The sequence below is a fragment of the Vicugna pacos genome, chromosome 2 (assembly GCF_048564905.1).
Source record: "Vicugna pacos chromosome 2, VicPac4, whole genome shotgun sequence".
NCBI classification, from domain to species: Eukaryota; Metazoa; Chordata; class Mammalia; order Artiodactyla; family Camelidae; genus Vicugna; species Vicugna pacos.
The window spans coordinates 62,359,889-62,383,256 of NC_132988.1; the positions used below are offsets into that span (position 1 = coordinate 62,359,889).

The 23,368-nt window shown below is 37.0% G+C and overlaps 1 long non-coding RNA gene across 4 annotated transcripts in view; it reads right to left on the reverse strand.

Annotated features, from left to right (window-relative positions):
* Positions 1-23,368, reverse strand: part of LOC140686472 (uncharacterized) — a 350,857-nt gene that overhangs the window by 326,780 nt on the left and 709 nt on the right. The window lies entirely within an intron of this gene.

Consider the following 23,368-nt stretch of genomic DNA (forward strand, 5'->3'; position numbering starts at 1 on the left):
AACTATCTGATAAATAGAAGTTTATTCACGCTGTTTTAGGTGTTAAGGATCTCCTGATTGTTAGATAGTTATGAAATGATAGTGATTTTTGAGAGAATTGTGATATCTTTAGCTTCTAGATTAATCCTGAAATATAAAAGAATCATTTTCAGTTTAAAGATAAACTAAAAAGAGATTAAATTCCCCGCTCTCAAATGTTAGGTTTAGTACCAGCCTGAAAGCATGAAGATAGACTAACAGCCCTGAAAATCCTTGTGATCAGCCTTCTTCTAAGATAAAAATGTACTGGTATTTCACTAGTGATTGATATTCAGGCCATTTCTTTATTTTACTTCAGCTCTGCCCAGTTTTTGAAAGTAGATTTTGAGAAGGGGAGAAAAGAATGAGATGTGAACTTAAAACTTACAATTGAAGGAATTAAATTCTTCTAAGATTTCAACCAATAAAATCCACACAAAACAAATGTTAGTAGCTTTGGAGGAAATAAACCTAAAACTAGGTGACTGATGTGTTTAGGAACATAAAAACAAACAGAAAACCCCACAAAGTCAGTTTCACTAGGGATATCTCAGGGAAGTTGGATTGTAACTTCCAAGTTCAAAAAGTGGAAATCAAGTAAAATATTTAGAAAAACATTTGATTAAGAGAAAGTTAATAGCAGAAGACAAGAAAATTATGTCAACACTGTAAGGCTCAAGTTTATGGTGTTTAAAAGTACTACGCATGTAAATCACAAAACTGAGTAGATGTTACTCATTGATGTTCACCACGGCCCAGAAGAAATACACCTCAAAATTGTGTACTCTGTTAGACCTGAGTCCATGCATAATAAGCCATCTTTGGTTTACCAGAATGACTTCCCACATATAACAAGAGGTAGAGTAATCTGAATAGAAGATAACAAGCAATCCCGTGACTGGAAATGCTTGTATCCTATGGTAATGTAGCCCATTTCCCAGGCTACTCTAGTTCAGGGTATGCAATGGAGACATAGTAGCAGTAAATTTTACTTTTTCTTGTTGTGACCTGCAGTTTCTCCAATTCTTGCAGAATCTTTTCTGATTATATTAGGAATGCTCCAACAGCTGTCTTCATGTGCCCATGAACAATTTCATTCATGTAATTTGTTTGGGTTTGCCTCCAGTCATGACTTGGGTCAATAACTCCTTCCCTGCTGAAAGGCAAGAAGATACTTTACCACTCTCTTAGGTTGTGCGCCACAGAAGCAGAGCCTGAGTTGAGGATTCTTCTTTGAGTGGTATTTTGGGAGAGTGCTTTTATAAGAAACGGGATGAGCAAAGCAGGATAGAGCAGGAGGAAAAGCTAAGCAAGGATGAATCTCAGCTAAAGAGTAGCTTTGTTCTGATCCCACAGTGAAGTTCTGACATTTAAATTGAACACCCATGCTCCACAGTCATTGGCCAAGGTCTACTAATAAGAGGTGGGGGAGGAGGTGACTATTGTTTGTCCAATAGTAATTCTTGGGAGAAAGGGAGAACTACCGGTTGTTATTAAACAACAGTCAGAACACCAGGAAGAAGGATGTATGAGACAGCAGAGTTGCTACTTTGAGTGCATGCTATCATCATTCTTCTTCTAGACAATGCCCCTGCCTCTGCTATATCACCACTTCTACAAGGTACTGTCCCCTCTGAGAACACCTCCACTTTTTCTCAGAGTCCAGCTCACTCAAATATTGCTGTCTTCTCACTATATGCCATCACTTTTTAATTAATAACTGATTCTTCTGACAAGTACTGCTGCTCCCCACTGCCAATAGTGTTGGTACAAGGGCAATCTTAAGAAGCCGAAGCTCTGTCATCTTTGACTACACAAGAGAGAATGCCTCTTCCCTTTTTGAGTCACACTCTCAAGGAGAACTTAGTATGGCCACAATCCTCAGAGTTTTACATTATTTGCTCAGAGTTCTCTTGACTTAGGATTTAGACATGAGTTCATGTAAAGTAGGATGGCGGTTAACTTATGTGACAAACACCATGTTTTCTCAGAATCAGAACAGAGGCTGAACTCCCTTATCTCTTAGGAGGTAGTCTCTCCTAGACGGTTTCCCTGTCTCTTATACAAACAGACTTCTAGAAACACCTACTGCCCAGTCTATCTATCTGAGATTTTCAGATGTATCTGAATTTGAAGAGGGAATATTCTTAGGCTTAAGCCAAAAGAGTATATTCAATAATTTGGTATAATAATTATATATACTCCAATGTCTCTAATTATCTCATCTGCCTCCTCAAGTCTGGTCAGAGACCCAGGGAACCTGAGTTTACAACCTGAACCTTTATGAATTCTCCAGGGTAATTCCATCCTATGGGGTCTTCCTATGGGGACTACAATCAAGGTTTTTCCTCAAGGTACCCTAACCTGACTATTGTCTCATTTCCTTCCTAAAACAAATACATTTTCACTCTCTTTGTTTTTTTTCTTTTAATTCTATTCATATAAACAATATTTTTATCATTTTTATTTGATTTTATAACAGATGCAGATTATAAACAGCAGCAATGATTCAGAAGCTCCTGGAAACAAAATCTCAAGGTTGTAAAACACATGCTGCATATGCTTTGTAAACATTTTCATTTCATAATTGTCTCTATGAAGATCTGAAGTGTTTGAATCATGCTTAAGTTTGATAGGATTCAATAAGCTCGAAACTGATTTTTTGTTCTGTTTCAAATGTTAGATTTGCCATTGCTTTAACTTTTTATATAGGAAATCTTTAATAAAGACTAAAGCAATAAAGTAAATCAAGTAATAAATACAAATACTCCCTGGAAAAGAGACATGATTCACTTTTGGAGGGCTCTAGGTATAAGAATTCCAGTAATTTGTTTGCAAATGCACAAATAGTATACTTTGGTAAGGAACAAAAGAAGTATATTTTCCCCTATCAAGTCTTTGGTTTTTTACCTCATGACATATAGTATTCTTGGGACCACAAAATTGCTAAATCTATAAAAAGGAAAGAAAACAAGCTTAAATAATTTGGATTCACATTTCAGTTCTCAACAATTCATTTAAAAAGATCAGAATATATTTTTCTATAGAAGAATGTCATGAATATTGCTGTCCGCAAATAGATGAGAGGGCTCATGCTATTTTAGCACTTGTCTGAAGTCAGGAAACCTGAGTTCTATTTTCAACTCTGATTGACATTATCAGCTAAAACCAAATATTTCACCTATTCTTCCTGGAGTTTCTAGATCTGTATTATCGAATATTTATTGCTGTGCTTAATTAGAAGAGTAACGGAATGTTCTTGAAGTAAGTTTGGTACTTTAGAAGTGAAGTGTGTATTTCTAAAGATCTTGTAGCATAATGGTACCAACTATCATACATTCCACAATCAGTATGCCTAAGTTCAAATGGCAGCACCACCTGTACAACTTTGAATGGATTATTTATCATTTTTGTCCTCAATCTCTTTACCTATAAAATAGGAACAATATTAGCAGTCATCATACAGGGAGGTTATAAGGATGCGAGCTGCCAATATCCAGAGCCCTTAGAACAGTAGCTGACACACAGTAAACGGTATGTCAGTAAATGAATATCATTTAGGTAGCTGTCACAAAATTTAATATTGGTTAATTTTGTACATGTGTTGGGGGAGGACGTCTAAGATAATAAAGAAACAAATCACCATCATTTAAAACAATACATAGAATAATACTCAGCAACTGCAGAAACAAAACCAAAACATTTTTGTCAGCTGCTAAGCCATAAAATATAGTGTTTCCATCTGTGTATGGAAAGAATGGTGTACCCAAAGTTTGCAACTTGCCTTAGATTTTTAAAAGATTTCTGAAACAATGAAAATCAAATCTATATATCTTGTTTCTCAGGTTAGCATCAATTTAGATTTTAAAACATCGTAGAATTCTCAAAACTTCTTAAATATTTTCAGAACAGACAGTAGAAAAATTCAGAATTTTAGAGATGGAGGAATCTGAAATTTCCATTGTGGCAGTGCCTAGAGGTTAAAGGTTAACTTTCCTGCCTCCATAGTACCTAGGTATGTTAATATGGCTAAGTTCTGACAATTAATATCTAAGCATCAGAGCTGTGAGACTTCTAAGATGTCTGCTTAAAGACTTTTTTTTCCTTTGCCATTTCCTGCTCCTATAATGGAGATGTGATGGCAGGAGCTCCTACAGTCATCTGTGTCTATGCAGCAATCTCGGGAATGAAGGCTGTGTGTCTAGGCTAGTGGAGCAAAACGTAGGGAAACTGGAGCCCTGATAGCTACGGAACCAACAAATCAGCCTTGAAAATCACCTACCTCGTGTCTTTAATTTTGAGAGAGATTATTTCTAAATAATCTTTAAATTGTACCTTATTTAAACCAGTGTTATTTTTATACTTTCCGTTATATGCAGCAAAATCTAGTGTTAAATGAAGCCTACTCCTACAGAAAGGACATAAGCTGCTTTGCCTCTTTCCTTTACTCGGTGAAATGTGAAATGATCTGAGACCCATGTTGTATGGAAAGGATGGACAGAGATATAAAATAAAGCAGGCAATACCCCACGACTTTGGTCTGAAAATGTACCTTAGGAAAAAGAAGCATTCTAGTGATCCAGTTCAAGTTACCCAAATTCTCTGCATTGGAATTTAGGGTAAAATCGAATTAGAAAAATTTTAGTTGTATTCCCTTTTTCTAGGCTCCCAATCATTTAATATTGCAGATGCCACCTTTCCTCTCCATAATCCTGGAGTCCCACCAGGACGCCTTACCTGAAGTTGATTAAAGGTCTGGCACCTAGTGGGCAGGGAGTGTCTCTGACAATGCTTACACACTAATGACACAGCCACCCCCTTCAGCAATGCTAATTGGTCAACAATACTCCCTTAAAGATGCCAATCTGTTATCAGCAAAGATGCTATTTTTAAAATATATATTTAGAGTGAAGCCTTAAATAGTTTAGAGTTGAGCGAAAAGGTTGAGGACACTTGTCTAATTTTATTTTCTCTTTATATGATACATAATCATCTGCTACCCAATGAACAGATCTCAAAGAACCAGTGATATTTATAATGAGTAGTTGTCTATCAATAACCAGAGCTTTGCTTATTTTCTCCACTGAATAAGATTCACATTGAGTGTATGTTCCAGGTAATTATTTTCCAAAACTTGTATGGGAATTATAGGTCTAATCAAAATGAGTAACAGTATTAGGTAAGAATATCTGGAACATATATAGAATACAGAATATAGATCTAGAATATCTGGAACAGATATAGCTTGCCCATTCTCTGAAAAACACTGATTTTAAATGTTGCCAGTATTGAGGATGCATTGGCAGGACAGTTGGCCAATTCCTTATCAGAAACCATATTTTTTATCATTTTATTTAGCAATAAATAACATTACAGGATGCAGAAAATCTATCAATGTATGGATCTTCTGTCAAAACAAAAGACTGCTTTTGTTTTTGTTTTCCTTTTTTCTAAAGAAAGGAGCAGTGGAAGCTGAAGAAATAATGTCACCTCAAAGACATGAAAAAGGTCATGCCTTATACACACTGCTGTATTCATAGACAAGATGTGACTGAATTAACCATCCATACGCACAATCCATTTGGTTATATAAGTACTCAGTAGATTTAAAGGGCTACAGAAGTAACCCAGCCTGAGAAATAATCTATAGAATGGTGGGCCAAACATCAGGAGACTCAAATGCTAATACAAGTGACCAGGAGATAGTCTCAAGGGAGGATAACTAAACTCATTTGCACATCTAAAGCTGAGAGAAGAATGTGTTAACCCTAGGGAGATGGTTTGCATAGCTTTTAGAGAGGCCAGCTCAGAGAAAGAAGTTGGCATGTTTATGCAGCATTTCATAGGGAAAATGGAAACTAGATCTGATTAGAGAAAGAGTTCATTCTTGTCACTTAAGTGCATGCTCAAAAAAAAAAAGTTTTCATCCTATTTCATTTAAAACTCAAAGCTCAAAAAACCAGCAAGCTATTTTGTTAAAAGAAAAGGTGGGTGGGAGAAATGCAGCATTTAATTTCTATCCAAAGCACACACTACTATTTTGAATCACTACTGCTGGAAGGGCCAACAACATTAAAAGAAACTAAGGATAAAATAATGACTAGAAAATCAAAAACATGTTTCGCAGGAGGAGAGTGAGAAGTGTCTAACCAGCAAAAACAACAGCTGAAGGTAAAAAGTAGTGTATTTTCAAAACAATTTTATCAGCATCTGTTTTTACCAAATCCCATTTCTATATCTGACCTGGATGGAGGGGAAAGATGTAATTCAAAGGATTATGAATGGAGTTTCTTATATATAAGAACATCTTCTTAGCCTCAAAGATACTGGGTCCAAATTCATATATTAGAGTATTAGAACCTGAGAGAGAAAGAGAGAGAGAGAGAAAGAGAGAGGGAGAGAGGATGGTGGGCTGAGAAAGGGAGAGAGAACCCATTCCAAGTAAGTTCTGGGGAATGTATTGAGGATAAGGCCTCACCATAGCCAGGGTGGAATTTCCCTTAACCATATCCACTCATGGCTATCGTGGAAACATATCATTGTTTCTTTAGCAGCTTCTCAAGTATTCTGATAATGAGATATATGAGTATTGTAATCTTCAGATCTCATCATAACTTTCTTAAACATTCTATTAGGTGATTGACTAATGTTTACTTATGAGTTTAGTAGCATGAGACCCACGCTAACTGGAAGTCGCCGGAGGGCAGAGTCTGAGTCTCACACAGTCTTCTGTTGGCAGCTGTGGTAGGTAGAATAATAGCTGGAAACTGTGAATGTTATTTTACATAGCAAAAGGGACTCTACAGATAGGTATCCTGAATTAAGCACGTTGGCCCAATCTAATTACAAGAGTCCTTAAAAGTGGAGAACATTTCCTGTCTCAGAAAGATGAGCTAGAAGAAAGAGATATCCACCACTGGGGGCTTTGAAGATGCAGGAAGGAGGAGCCAAGAAAGGTAGGAGGACTCTCGAAGCTGAGAATGGCCCTCAGCTGACAGCGAGAAAATGGGGATCTCAGTCCCACAGTTGCAAGGAGCTGCATTCCGCCAACACTGGTATGTGCTAGGGAACATTTTCCCCAGGAGCCTTCAGTAAGGAAGTCAAGACTACCTTGATTTTAGTCTAGTGAGACTCATGTCAGGCTTCTAGACTACAGACTGGATGAAAATAAATGTGTGCTATTTTAAACCTCTAAATTTATTGTAATTTGTTATGATAGCAATAGAAAACAAATACACCAGCATTTAAAATTTTGCCTGACATATCAGAAGCATACAATACAAACTTTAATTAAATATGAGTCATTCTGTTATTAAAAATTCAAGAAAATCTACTCAAGGCCCTTTACCTCCTAAACTTAAGCAACATTTCCTAAAGTGTGTTGTTCAGAACATCAGAACCAACAGGTATTTTGTGGAGATGGGGAGGGTTACAAAATACATTGGCAAAGAGAAAATTCCTATTTGATGTCATACTTCGCACTAGCATGGTAAAGACTCAAACAAATCCTGCAGAAATAAACTCTATTCAATTTCATGTTTCTTAAACTTATTTGATTTCAGAAGTTTTTTTTTTCCATGTTAGATTTTTTTTATGTCCTCTGGAATAAAATAATGAATTATCATCAAGTATCATTTGCCTGGCTTGAATCTCCTTTATGCTACAGGAGAATCAGAAAACCTTCTTGGTAGAAAGAATAATAAAATAATCAACATATTTAGCAATTATAAGGACCATATGGTTACCAATAATGACAAAAAGATAATGTTCTAAAAGAGCACACTGTAAATTGGCAGCTCCATTTGTTCTTTTTAAGAATATCAAACAACAAACCCATTTATCTTTAACCTTTTTTTGGTGACAATTTTCTGTTTCTTTATAAATGTACAGAAATATAAGCTAAGCATTTATAAAAATCTGTCTTTGACCTCATGATACTCTTTTGTCATAAAAATGTCTGATTCTAAAAGGATGAGAATTTTATAACACCTCAAAAATGATAATATTTAAACAAAAGCAAAATTTTTTTTTATTTTTCCTATTTCCAGCTCTTCCAAGATGCCAGAGGATTTCTATTAGAAGAGTTACATGATCTGGACTCAAAATTTTACATTATCCTTAACAATTAAAACTTGAGTTCATTTTTATTCTAACATGCATTCAAGTGAGGTTTAACTTTAACTAAATAAAAAATAAACCAGTGTGGCCTATTCATCAGACTATTAAATGTTATTAATTTACCAAATAATTCGAAGCCTAATGAGTCAAACTGGGAATCATAAAGATAAAATTTAGTCTGTTCTATGATGTGCTCCTTTATAGTAGCCTTGCCTTCCTCTAAAGATTAGTATAATTGGGGAAAAAAACCCATCTAACTATGATTTCTGCCATTGGACTCACTGGGACTGAGTCTACAGTTCCGGGTTACAAAGCAAAAAAGACTTTCATTGTTTTAAAGCTCAAAATTTACTTTGACAACAGTAAATTATAATATTATAATATTATATATTCTATCAAGTATTAAAGTTTTATTGAAATCATTGTTACCAAAATCCCAGAATTCCAGCATTTTAATGTTATAATAGTAGCATTAAAAACAGTGCCAAAAACACACTTTCAAATCAAAGACAATATATATATTTCATTTTCCAACTGAAGTGTGACTATATAAAAAATTTTTGATTTGTATGTTGAAATTTTTCATCATGACTGCTTCAATTCTACCTTAGCCTGGAATTTCAGTCCCTCTTCTAATCACATTATTTAAAGTCTCATCTTTACTTAAGAAATATATGAATTGTGGCACAATCAATCCATTATTTCATCCAGCAAAAGAGCTGATATCAGCCCCTGTTAGGCTGATGTAACAATATCAATCATATCAATGGCTAAATGGGTGGTTCTACCAGGGCCTGGGGTCATGATCAACAGCCACCGAAGGATGCAGCTGATTGTGGCGACTTGAGTGATCTAAGCACTTACACCTCCACCATGTGTTAGCTGAAATTAATTACACTGTGGCTAGGCATAGATCTGGGTGATCACGGGGGGACAGTCACTTTAAACACTTCAAAATATATTCTCTAAGAGACTGGAATGAACTCATGGAAATAAGCCTTTTTATGGATAAGAAAATTATTAGTCTAACCATCATCTTTACTTCTTGTCTCTTAAAACCTAGACAAAGTTAATTTAAGAATATAGAAAGATCATCAGGATGACCTTCTACAAATGAAAATGCTTCCCCTCTCAGAAAGTTTATATTACAAACACACAAATAAGTTGAGTCATATATCTGACTGAGTCATTATAAACACTAAAGTTGAGGATGACCATTAGACTTACCCCTTTTCCTCCAGACTTTTTGTTCTACCCAAATAAGATACTTCAGTAAGACCTAGCTTAGTAACCTCAGACACTATTTTCTGTTTATCTTTCTTCTGTGAGAGGTAAGGATTAAACTGCCTGTTTATCTTCAGACAGGACCCACAGAGCCCAGTGGAAATGGCTACAGCTGAGTGCTTAAGCCACTCAATCTTAGTGGAATGTAGAGGTGGTATGTTGCTCCACTCATGCACCCAGTAAGGCTGTGACAGAAATCTTGTAACATATCTTCCATGACTACACCAGGGGAGGGTCTGGTGCTCTCTCCGCCATGTCAGTGGAATAGGGCTGAAAACCAGGATCTGCCATTCGTTGATGTTGCTACTGCATGCCGGGTACTGATCACGCATGCCATGGGAGGAACTCATCATTTCCTAATCATGATACTTAACAGACCATGCCCTCGTGTCAGTCTCCTGGCCTTGATAGATTCCTCTCTGTCCTGGAGGGTGCTGGCCAACAACAGATCATACAGCACTAGTCTCTGTGAGTTTCCCAAGACCTGCTCTGCATGTGCTGCCTGGCCTTTTACCTCATTTAACTGACTTGCCCCAGCATCTGAATTACCATGAACCTGTCCATTTCTGTCTATTCAAGCTGAAAGTGCACAACTTAGATACTATTTTACATAGTTCAAAGAGAAAAGATTTTCCAGACATTTTTGATGAAAACACAGCTCTTGCCAAGAAAATAAATATTGGCAACATAGGAAAAGGGCTTAATATTTAACTGGCAAAGTTTAATCTTCAGAACCTGAAATTTCTCTGGAGAAATATTTAATATCTTGAGTCTTTCACCAGAGAATAGTATATATTCTTTTTTACAAACTAAGAGGCCAAGTGATATAGTCAAAAGAGCAGTGGATTAGATGTCAACAGACATAGACTGTAGACCTGGCTCTGAAAACAAATCAACTGTGTAACCTGGAGCAAGTCAGCTTAATCTTTCTGAAACTGTTGAAAAGAGACTTTGTAAGAGAAAGAGCAAGAATTGATTTGGCAAATGAGGAATAGCAAAGTCAAATGCAGTCTGTGGCTGGAAACTCTGAGCCAATAGAGAGCATAAATTAAAACAGTTCTATATGGTCAAAAGGAGCACCCAAATATTTGTGTTTTGAAAGGCTTACCTTTCAAATAAAATTTGTAAGTGCAATGAAAACATTTATTTTATCATCAGTAGCTCAATGTCTATATGCCCAGTGCTGGGTGAGAGAGTGGATGAGGACTATAATAATCCTCCCTTGACATACTGAGTATACCCATCAACTTCATACAACAAAATTACTTTGGGATGAATATAATTAATAAATATGAAAAGCATAAATGCAAAGATAACAAAGAGTCACTACCTCTTAAATCACTATCTAACAAAATTTGGGAAAATACTTAGATACAATAAACTTTAAAAATGTGTGTGCACTCAAAGTGTAGTAACACATTAAGCTCACATGCCATTTTGTTTTTCTGAAGAACTCAAAAGTGCTTTGCAAGATTCCATCCATCCATTACAAAGCTTTTATTTTCAATACAGGAAGGAAGATGTCCAGGTAAAAAATAGCTGTGATCATAAAAGATATTAAGTACTGCCTAAAGTCAAGATTTTAAGAAGAAAACTCCCTGAAATACTAGTCTTGGTTTGATAATTTTTGTTATTGCTTTGTATTGTTTTTCCACCTGCTCTTTGTAGGAATTTTCTTTTTTTTCTTTTGAGGGGAATACTTTCCATCTTACTTGTTTTCCAAACCCATTTCTTGGACTTCTTATAAGTTAATGTTTTTAAAGTTTCATAATTAATAATATCAAGTACTAGGTTGTTTTTGTTTTGAGTTAGGAGATTGTTCAGTTTTTTATTCCTGTGTAACTGTCATAGACCACTGTCTCTAAAGAAGGCTATAGGACATCTTGTTTTATGGACATTCTGGATTTCCTCACTACTTTTCTGTCTGCTTTTTAACCAGGAAGGTGGAGGGTGGTGACACCTCCATGGAGTGAGAAGGAATGCTGGCAGATGGATATGATACGTAGGTGTGTGTGCTTGCAGACCTTTGCAGCTGCTAGTTGTCATCTCCTTTCTTCCTCCGTTTTCCTTTATCCAAACCCCATCTCCCTGTTAGTCCTGGCAAGGCCACAGATGTTTCATAGACTGAGAAACATTGGGAAACAGTAGGATACAGAAACACTAGTGTGGAGGAAAACAAAAACACGCCCTGAGGAGGAGGACTGCTGTCTTGTCTTGACAAGATGGTGGCGGCACAAATTGGTTCTGTGTATCTTAGAAGAACAATTCTACCAGTGTTTCAGAATAGTGCTCTGTCTCTGCATGGTATTAGCGCATTATTTGTGACAATACCCATGGTGGTACTCCTGTGCTGTAATTAAACGTTAGAAGTTCTGGATCTTTGTTTACCAAATTACACAGTTTTCCACAAATTCACAAAAGAGTGTGAAATAAATTTTCAGATTGATTAAACTGAGTAGCATCCCTCTAGTGTCTTGTTTTAGTTAACTTTTTGTCTCATTCAAGAGTGATAGTTTTACATTGTTTTATCTTTAATAGGAAGGATAGTTTATCCTAGGAAGACAGCTGAGAGATGAATCATACAGTCTTTAATTTTGGAAGATATGACAATCATCCTAAATTCCTAATTCTATACAAATGAATAGCAGAGTTCTCAGAAACATATGTATATCTTTAGAAGCATGAATAACTATATGATAGATAAACAAATTATTTTTTTTAAATCCAGAGTGAGTTCAGAATACAATAATTTATTTAAATTGAGGGCCTCTTCTATTTCTTTATTGGTCAACTCATTGGTTCATTATAAGAAATACCAAGCAAATTTGTCTGCAAAGAACTGTAGTAGATGCCAAAAGTAAGAAATAGACTTACCTTTCAAAAGCTTACAGTCTCCTAGGCAGAGAGACAATAATACAGAAAACTATTACACAAGATTGAATATGGAAGAAGATACTAAAAGTATGTTTAAGTGATACAGAAATGGTGAAATGATTCCACTTGGGTAGAACCATGAAAAACTAACTGAAATGGTTCTGGAATGTTGTCTAATTATAGTATCTACAGATAAATGGAAGAAAGCATTCCAAACAGAAACTGCACGAGCAAAAGTTCAGAAGCACTAAGAGTTGAGCACACTTACTCTACTGTGGGCCAGACACTGGGTTTTGAACTGGCAATACAATGATAAATATTAAGGAAGTTTACATGATGGAGTTCACAAGCTGGTAACAATCTGGGAAGAACAAGTAGAGAAATTTTTCTATTAATACCAGCACCACCCTATGTAGTGACAAAGTAAAGGACATTGAAAGCCGAGGAAAGGAGGTTATTCAGTGAAGTGGTGTGTCTCTGCTGTGTGTGTCTGTGTGTATACCCACTTTAAGCATGTAAGAGACATAGTCATAATTGTGATTTAGGAAAATTAATTTGGTAGAAATGAATAATGTGGAGTTGGTAGAATGGATGTAATGAGGCCAGGGAAGAATTTACTTTTGCATATCAAATTCATTCCCTTTTAAAAGTAAAGTTTTACATTTTATCTCTTTCTCTGTCCCCTTTAATCTTCATTTTTTGTCTTGTCTTGCTTTTTGGTTTTTGCTTTTTAATGGGAGATGGATGAAAGTGGGCAGGGTCTTGTGCCCTTTTTCATTTACCACCTGCTTAGGTTTCTCTTATCATATACCTTACATGCTCTGTCTGCTGCTTCTCACTGTTTATTCCTGCATGTATTGTTTTTTCTGTAATCTCCTTTGTCCCTGATGCCAATACCAAGTACTCAAAAGCTGGTTGAATATATTACTGCCTACTTTCAAACTCTGATCTTTAAGTTCTTATATGGATGTATGTTTCATTCAGGTTGGCAGTTCAATTTATTATAAGCAGAGCTTATACTGACAGAATCATATATTCAGGTCTTTTCATTTAAAAAATATGAAAGAAAAAAATGTAGTGCCTCAGATAAAAAGGTTGTCCGATTACAATGTGGGATAGGACCAGCTGCACGAGCTGGAGGAAAAGGATCAGGAATCACAGTAGATAAGATGACAATGGGTCACCAATATGGGACGACAGTTAAGAAAGGGAACCTAATAGTGGGATACATGAGTAGGATCGTAAAATGTAGGAACCATAAGGTACTCAGCATTAATCAGTGCCTACAGATCTGGGCTTAGCACCAAAAGCAGTGTGATGACAGAGCCTGCCTAAGGCACAATTTCAAGGCAAGTGAATTTGGCTTCAGCAGCTGCTGACCAACCTTTTCCACATCCTGCTGATCCCCACTGATGCCCCGCCTCCAGGCAGTCAGCACCCAGTACTTCCACATGTGGCCCACGACCCTGGCACTATCCTACATGCCAATACCATCGGCTCCCTGGCTCTCTTTCTACCATCCTCACATTTTGAGATCAGCAGCCCAGAGGTCTAATAAACTGCTTTGGAAGAAGAAAGTCGTTTCAAAGGAGAACATGGAATAATAAGACTTAAGCCCAATGACTCTGCAGTGGTGCAATTTCAGACAGGATGGCATATAGTATAGAGATGTATGAGGATGGGGAGATATAGTAAGGAAGGCTTTATATTTTCTTGTTCTAATAAAAATATCTAAACCAAAACCACATTATCCATGCAACTATCTACCACAATACATAAATCTGGTATAAAATATTTTAGAATAACTTTAGGTAATTAGACGTGTAAAAATAATAATTCATTTAATTCAGAAAGTTATTTTTCTTCACTTTTTCTTGCTGAATTTCAATCTGTTTGTTTCTGACAAGTTCTTCAAGTTAATAAGAATAATTTGCAGATACTAACTAATATGTATAAAATAGATAGACAGCAAGTTCATACTGTATAGCACAGGGAACTATGTTCAATATCTTGTAGTAACTTATGATGGAAGAGAATATGAAAACAAATATATGTATATTCATGTATGGCTAAAGCGTTATGCTGTATACCAGAAATTGACACAACATTGTCAACTGACTATCTTTCAATAAAAATATATACATACATTTTTAAAAAGAGTAATTTTAAACTCAGAGAAAATACACATAACCATAAAGATATATTTCCACATGTGTATATGTATTTATATATTCTCTGGTTTGAAATTCAGGTCATTTGCTAAGATATTTTAAAACATTAAACCAAAAAGTGGTTTGTCTCGCTCATTTTGAATCCAGTCATTAACACAGGTTTCTACTTAAAGCAAATCATCACAGACAGTATATTTTCATTACATTTCCTTACTAGAGTTAAATCTGCCCTGCAAATATGCCCTGCAAATCATTCAACAATTTTTTTAATGTTTCTATATGCCAGTCTAAACAACACCAACAAGGTCTTTGCTTTCTTGGAATTTAAATTCTAGTTGAAGGTGAAAGACAATGAACAAACAAAATAATAAACATCAGATGAGCATGAGTGCTATAAAGAAAATAGAACATGATGACAGGACGGTGAGTGGATGACACAATGACACTTCAGATAAGAAGGCAGCAAAGGCCATTTGAAGAAGTGATCTTTGAGCTGAGACCTGAATTTTGCCGAGGATCTAGCCACACAAAGATATGAAGGAGGAGCGTTCCAGGCACAAGGAAGAGCAAATTTCAAAGCCCTGAAGTAGGAGGAACAAGCACAGATCACTGGAAAAATAGAACAAAGACTGACGAGGCAGCAGGATAGTGACCGAGGAGGCGAGCAGGAAGGCAATAGGGGAGAAACAAGAAAGAGCCAAATGATGTGGTCCTTTTATGCCTTGGGAAAGAACTCAGATCTGATTCTGAGTCCAAGAGGAAGTTAGTGGATACTATTAAGCTGGAGAGTGAAATTACCTGTTTCTTTTGTTTGTTTATTTGTTTTAAGATGCTTCCAGCTACAGTGTCAGGGATAGAGGGCAGGGGGACAGGTTTGTAGAACAGGGGCTGATGGTGAGGCTTGCAGTTCTCAAGGAGAGTGTCCAAGTAGCTCAGACTACAGAAATAGTAATTGGGATGGAGAAAAATTTTTAATTCAGACTATATTTTGGTGGTAGACCAAACATAACTTGTTTTATATTGCAATTGGGGTAGGGGAGGGATAGAGGAATCAAATTCCAGTTAAGCAGTGAAAGATACACATTAAAAAAAGTTCTAGATGCATATTAAAGCCACTTGTTAAACTAATCCTATTGGAAACAAAAAACTCTTTTAATAGTCATACAATAAAATTCAATTCAAAAATATTTGTCAAGAGACTACTATGTATAAAGCACTTTGATAAGACTTATAGATAACACAAAAGACTGTTCTCGCTCTCAGTAATTACTAAAAATAGAAGATATAATTAACTAGAGAACTAATTTTTAGATAACATTTTCAAATCAAGTAAAACACTTATCAAACGCCTAGGATGAGCACAGCACTGCTAAGAACAAAAGGTGGCTATACACAGACAAACAAAATGTGCCATTGGCAGCAAGTAATTTAACTCTAAAAGAAAACATAATTTTCTTAGAATTAGCTACCAGAGATTATAAAATATACATCCATCCAGTCCATCTTCAATAGGTTTGGAATCATCATTATATCACGTTTAAAATCCACCTCTATCCTTGCTCAGTGGCACCTAGTGGTCATACTCCTTTTTCCCTTTTACATCATGGCTCAGCATAACATGCCAAGGGGACTATAGCAGTCAGCACATTGTGTTTTTCTTATAGTCATACTTTGCTTGGCTCATGCTGTTTTAGATAGAGAAGCTGCACTGCTAAATTAAAAGGCTATGTATTCATAGCGAGTGGGTGCTGATGACCTAAATGATTGGAAGGAGAGTGATTTGCTATGCCATCTGAACTCTGAGTATGCAGAGCAGAGCTGTGCGTGGGGCATAGCTCTGTGCTTTCCTGTGCATTCATGCACTAGGATTTCCCACTCTGCATAATTGGTCACTTTATATTAAAATAATTAATAAGAAAGGATTTTAATATCTTGCATGTTGCTAATGGTGTGTTGCTACTAGCATAAAAATACTTCAAATATACCTTTGGAATGTGCAAGTGTTTCAACCCAGCATCAGACATTCTCAGGGCTGGGTGGCAGACTAGTGACAAAGGGTCTGTGTTTTTCAGAATGATGAAATGACCTCATCTGCTGCTTATAATTGTAGGTGCTAAATGCCAATAGTCTGTTTCCATTTTGAAGGGAAGTTTGGTATTATGTCAAAGCCACTGGTATGTTTATATTCTTGAGATTTGTGGCAAAAGTTGGTAGAAATGCTCAAGGAGATGAATTTTTACATATGGAAGCAACTGAAGGGCAAAACACAGAAACATATACATGAAATCTACTCTCAGGGACTCTGGGTACAGCTGACTTCTCTCTGAGTTCAGATGAGTACCTAGAGGCTGGATTCGGCCCTCATAGTGATAAAAATAACATGTTCTCACATTTATGATGATAGACACCTCTTATTTAGACAACTTCTACCAACAGCAAAAAAATTAAAAGCAAAAATTCTCATTGCTAGCACTTCCCTACTCACAGCTGCTTTCTTTCCATACTAATCACAGCAAAGCAGACACCCATCTCAAAATTGACCAGAGAATGCAAATGGAAATAAAAATCTTCACTAAAGCATCTGAATATGATAACTGTCTGGTGACAGTACTTAGGAGAAAGGGGAAATTTTAAAGAGGAAACTGAACTGAAATGGAACCAGAAAGAGATAAAGTGTAACATGTTTCAAATTGTTAAGTGTCTTCAGATTGAAGTGTCTTGTATGTCTATGAATATAAAGATATCTGAGAAGATACGAGTTTTTATCTTTTTCAAGGTGATACTGCTTTATTCATTTAACATGCCTATCATGAGAAATTATTCCTTCTTGTTAGATTGGATTGGGGTTCACATAAACAATGGCATTTTTCCTGAGTGTTAAAGAAAAACCAAAATCTTTGTGTAGGGGAAAGATGGAAGGTGATGATGTTGAACTAACAGCACTTTCCATCCTGTGGACCATTAAAATTGATCCAATTTTGGTGAATGTCTCAACCGTGCTTGGGGAAGCTGCCTTTTAGGCTCAAGGTCGGTCCCTTATGTCATTAGAGCTGATCCAAACCTGACACTCCTTGCCTGATTTTCCAGTTACACTTGCTTCTGAGCTATCTAGAGCTATGCCTTGTGGTTTAGGATTGTGCAACTCAGAATTCCATCAGCCTTTTCTCATGCCTTTACCACAGTTGTCCCAATGGAACTTAAAGCAGGTACTCAGATATTCTGCTATATTCCATTTTTCACATATGCCTCATCCAGCATACGAGAACTGTAAGCATAAAAAATTGGCTATCTTCTAGGACCAAGCTATTGTTTTCATTGATCTTGTCCTGTCACTTGATAATCACCAAAGTGTAAAGAATCTGGTGTTACAGAAACAGAGATGATGAGAGAAATTGACCGCCTTGTGGACACTTTGCATACTATTGGGTTTGTGGATATTTTTAAAGATAACTTCGAAACTAGAAAATTCCATAAAAATGTTAGGGAGTAGTTGCAGTTAACAGTATTATGCTGCTGGCCTTCCAATGACATACAGACTCTGAGTCAATTTTCTTTCTCATTTTCAGACAGGACAATACACATATCTCAATGTGGTGTTCATATGGCTCACACTCAAACCCTGCCAACCGAGAGTGGAGTTAGGTTGCTGCAACTTCTAAGCACAATTGACTCACTGAGAACTAACTAACTTAAGGTTGTAGTTGATAATATCAACATAGATTCTATCTTAACTGGACTCATCAGTGAAGAGAGAAAGAGCTTTCTGTTAGTTCTAGTCATAAGCTCACAGAATGTCAAAGGGGACCTTAGAGAACATCTGGCTGCCGAGTCCCAACATGCAGCTGCACAAATTTTCTAAAAGTTACGAGAGAAATTGGACATTTTCTATACAATATCACACATGGATATAAAAATAATTTTTTTTATTTTAATTGGCATTTTTAAGTGTAACAGAGGAAAACAATCCTAAGTGAATTATTTGTGAATTGTAATCAATTATTAAATATTAATAATAATTTTTGATACAAATATTTTTTTTTAATTCTCTGACTTATCTCTTGTCTCGCCCTCTTCCTAATCCATTCTCCATGTTGCTAACATTATGCCATTTCTAAAAAATCAAACCTGATCAAGAGTGTATTTATCTCTTTTAAGATTCTTATCTGCCTAAGAGACAAAGCCCAACTGCTTATCAGAGCACAGAAGACATTCAGCGCCCAAGCCCCAGCCTACCTTTTCAGCTACATTTCTCATCTAGCTTCTCATTTCCTCCTACCCACCATCCACCCACTCGTCTAACTTCAAACCATACAAAACTGCATGACTTGCAGTACTTAAAAACGCCAGGATGTTTCATGCTGCCTGGCCTTTGCATTCACTGCTTCTTCTGCCAGGAGCACTCTTTCCATCTTTGTTTGCCTAACAAACAAACACCTACTCATCTTTCAGAATTCAGCTCAAGCATTACCTTTTCTATAAAGAGTTTCTCCCTCCTGGACGTCTGCCCCAGTAGAATTACCACTCTCCTATTTCTGGTGTATCCATCGTAGTACATTTAGCATAAGATATACATCCTCATGTACATGTCTGCTCCTGCACTTTCACTCCCTTCCCTCCACTGGATTGTTTTCAGGTCAGGAAATGTACCAGAATCATCTTAGGATCCTTAGTACTAGCGCCCTTCCATTGAGCATTTGTAGAAGGAAGGAAGGAAGCAAAGTCAGAGAGTTCTATAAACTCTACTCCAAAATAGAGTTCACATCTAACAGCATCTGAGCATCTCAGCTGCTACCACCCTCATCCAAATCACTCTCCTCTGGACTTCTGCAACAGCCTGCTTCTCTGGTCTTTTTGCTTTCAGTTTTGTGTTTTTGGTCCACCCTCCATACAGCTGCTGGAATAATCTTTCTGAAAGGCATATCAGATCATATTACTTTCCTGAGAAAATCTCTCAAGGCTTTACACTGACAAGAGCAACAAGAAAACGATCTTCACGTCCCATCTCACCTCTCCAATCCCATCTTGCTTCTCTACCATTCAGCCACACTGTTCTGATTTTTTTCTCACCAAGACATCAAAGTTTTCCTGTCTCAGGGCTTTTGCACTTAATGTGTCAAAAGTATTCTTCCTCAGATCTTTGCATGGCTGACTCCTTTACATCATTCGGAGACAAGTTCAAATACAACTTCCTAAAAGAAGTCCTTCTTGACCATCCTGGCACAGCCTCAGTATGGCCTCAGTCCTATTCCCAATACTATAGTTGTCTAAGTGGAATTTATCACGGAGTTTGCCTTTTGTTTGTTCACTTGTTTATTGCTACGTCCCACACTAGTAGACGAGACTTGTCTTCTTCGACACTCTAGTCCCAGGGCTTAGAACAAGTCCAGGGGCATGCTGCATGCAGTGGGTGCTTAATATGTATTTGTTGAAAGGAGAGGAGAAAAGTCCTAGTTCATTCACTCTCTCATTTTCCTAGATGACTATTTCACAACTTCTTTCTCCTGAAACCTATACCTCCTCCCCAAAACTGCTTCTGTCTCCATTTGCTCCCACCTCTGGTGCTCTACCCTTCTCTGCTCCTCTGGCCTCCAGGAATTAACCCTTCTAAATGCATCATCTAGGAGGCCTGCTGCCTGGCTTCCCAGAGTTTAAAGTGGGAGTTTGGGGTAGGATATCAAAGGGCAAAAGAAAGAAGCCTGTGCTCCCTGCCTGCTGTGGACTGTGTTCTGCCAGCCGCTGCCTCCTCCCAAATCTACAGCTTCAGAAGGGCAGCTCCTCCTCTTACCACTGCTTTCTTCCCTTTCTCCTTTAGGCCCAGGAGTCAGACAGCTTTCTGCTGGTCTTAGTCTCTTTGTGATTAGCCCTTCCAGACAATTAGTAAGACTCTTGAACCAACTGAGTTTGACTCCATTTCCTGACGTGGTCAGACTAATACAGTTATTCTAAGCCCGTGATGCTGCTTGGCACTTAACCAGAAAACCAATATGTTCAAAAGAGAATTCCCAACACCTGCCCCACCACATCTACCTACCTACCAGCATCTGTTTCAACATCCTCTGCTATCCTGCCTGAGAGTCCAGAGCTGTCTGTCTAATATTACAGCCACTAGCAACGTGTAACCACTGAGCACTTGAATATGGCTAGTATGACAGAGAAACCAAATGGGTGATCTTATTTCATTTAACTTACTACAAATTTAAATTTTAAGCTGAATACTCAGTTCAGCCACTGGCAAATACTAAACATGTTTGGAATACCTGTGTATAAAAATCCACTTTCTGAACAGTTCTTTTTCCAGAAAACTAAATACCAATTAAGTATTTCTGATGAAAATTTCATGACCAAATTCAGATGTTCTGTAGACATAAAAGACTTTGCAGATCTAGTACAGGATTTTGAAGATCAGGCACAAAATAAAGATTGTAAAATTGCTCATTAATATTCATGTTATTACATGTTGAAATGATACTATTTTGAGTATACTGAACAAATATATTATAAAATTAATTCATCTGTTAATTTAAATGTGATACCTAGAAAAAATTAAATTACATGGATGGCTCATATTCTCTTTCTACTGCACAGCACGGCTCCAGATCCACTCTCTGGGCCCCTAAATTAAGTCAACCTTCCACTTGTGCCCCAGCTCATTTTCCTCTCACATGCTGGAACACACCATTTTAGCAATTCTCACCTCTCTTTCCAAAATTATCAAGTTTTTCTTTCAATTATATCCTTCCTATCCACACACAAACATGCTATTATTTTTCCCCTTCAAAAAAACATTATCTTCACCCAATTTCAACCACTATTTTGGTACTCTCCTTGGCATCAAAATTCCCTGGAAGTGTTGTGACATTCATGGTCTCTAATTCTGGTTATCTGATTCTCTCATAAACCACTTACCCCTTCCACTGAAATGACTCTTACTGAGGTCACAGTGGTAAGACAAGGTTACACTGGCCACTACACCTCTAAATTGCTCACCCACTGGTCTGTTCTAAGTCCTGATGTTAGTTATTGTATCAAATAAATTTGAAAAAAATTGTTAGCGCCTTTCTTGATATACTATATTTTTTTCCCATTTTCCAGAATATCACACTGTTTAGGTTTTTCTTTGGTACCACTAATTGCTCCTTCTGGTCTTTTTATTAACCTTTCCTTATGTGCCTACCCTCTTGACATTGGCATGCTCCAGGATTCAGTCCTTGGTCTTCTTTCTCTCTCTTTTTGGTGATCTACATCAAGTCTTGTGGCTTTAAGTATCCACTGTTTGCCAATTATTCCAAAATATTTATCTCCAGGCCTGAAATAAGTCTGAATTCCAACTCCTATTTCTAACTACCTAGTTGGCATCTTAAACTTAACTTTTTCAAAACTGAACTCCAGTCTCTCTGATCTGAATGTTTGGGTTGCTTTGGCCACAAAATTCACAGTCATCCTGGATTTCTTTCTCTATTACACAACAGCACATCAGTCAGGAAATCCTAGTGGCTCTATCTTCAAAATATATCAAGAATCTGACCACTTTTCACCACCCCCAGTGTTATCATACTGGACTGAGCCCCTTCATCTCCTACATGGATTACTGCAGAAGCTTCCTAATTGCTCTCTCTGCTTCTCCTTTGCCTCAGACAGTCTATTCTCAACACAGCAGCCAGAATAAGCATAATAACAAGAAAATCAAATCTTGCCTTTCCTCTGTTCAGGAAAATTGAGTAAGTCACCATTTCATTTGGGGTAAATCCAAACTCTTAACAACGGAGAATAACCTCTACACAATATGGCCAAGACAACGCTAAGACCATGTCTCCTTTTATTCTCCAATTTCCTCACTCTACTTCAGACACACCAGCCTCCAAGTTCTTTCTAGAGATCACCATCTTAGGCCCTTGCAACGGCTATTCCCTCTGCCTGGAACAATTTCCCTGAAGATATCTATATGCTACTTCCTTCATGTTTTTCAAGTCTTTGCTCAGAATTCACCGTTCCTATGAAGCCTGATCTGATCCTCTATTTTAAGTTGTGATTTCACCCCAAATCCTATTTCCCTCATCCTGCTGATTTTTTGTTGTCATCTCCTAGAACTCACTGTCTTCTTATATACTATAAGTTTTACTTACTTTTATGGTTTTTTTTTTTTAATTTCCCACTCCACTAGTATGTATAGTCCACTAGGGCAGAAGTTGTGTCTACCATACTGTCTATCTAAAATAATGCCTGGCACACAGATGTTCAAAAACTATCTGTAAAATGACATGATAGTTCAATTCCTTCATTGACCCTTAATTATTCAACTCTTAATGCCCATGTTTTCCAAAGCTATCAAGAGTCTAAGTTCCAGTTAAAGAAAAAAATATGTTTCAGACTAAGATGTGCTTGAAGGTCCTGATGCTCAGAGATCATGGTGGAGATGTTTAAGTGTAAGAGATAGAAGACAGGTGATCTACTGAGGAACTGCAGCCTAACAGTCACCATGAAGGCTGACCAGTCTGCAACAGTAGCTCTTCATGAAGCCTAAGACTTTCACCACAGGGTAGAGTTAATAGCTTCCTCTGATTTCTGCCAGTAAGTAAGTGAAATAGAAGCACAGAATGCCCCAAATAGAAGAGCCTGGGGATCATCTGGTCCAATTTCCTCCTGCAGCTACTCAGTAGTAGAGCTTGAATTTGGGACATTTGTCTCCCAATCAAGGGCTATTCCCAATATCCTACACTGCCTCCTCTATTGTGCATGTATAACTTTATATGCAAAAACAGGGATTATACATTCAGGCTGTTGTTAACTGAAAAGGAGCTTGTGCTTATTTATAACACAGTTATGGAGAAAAGGCACATTTTCTCCGGGAATAAAGTAATATTATGCCTCTAGGCAAGCTAGCCCATGTAAGTGTATTTATCTAG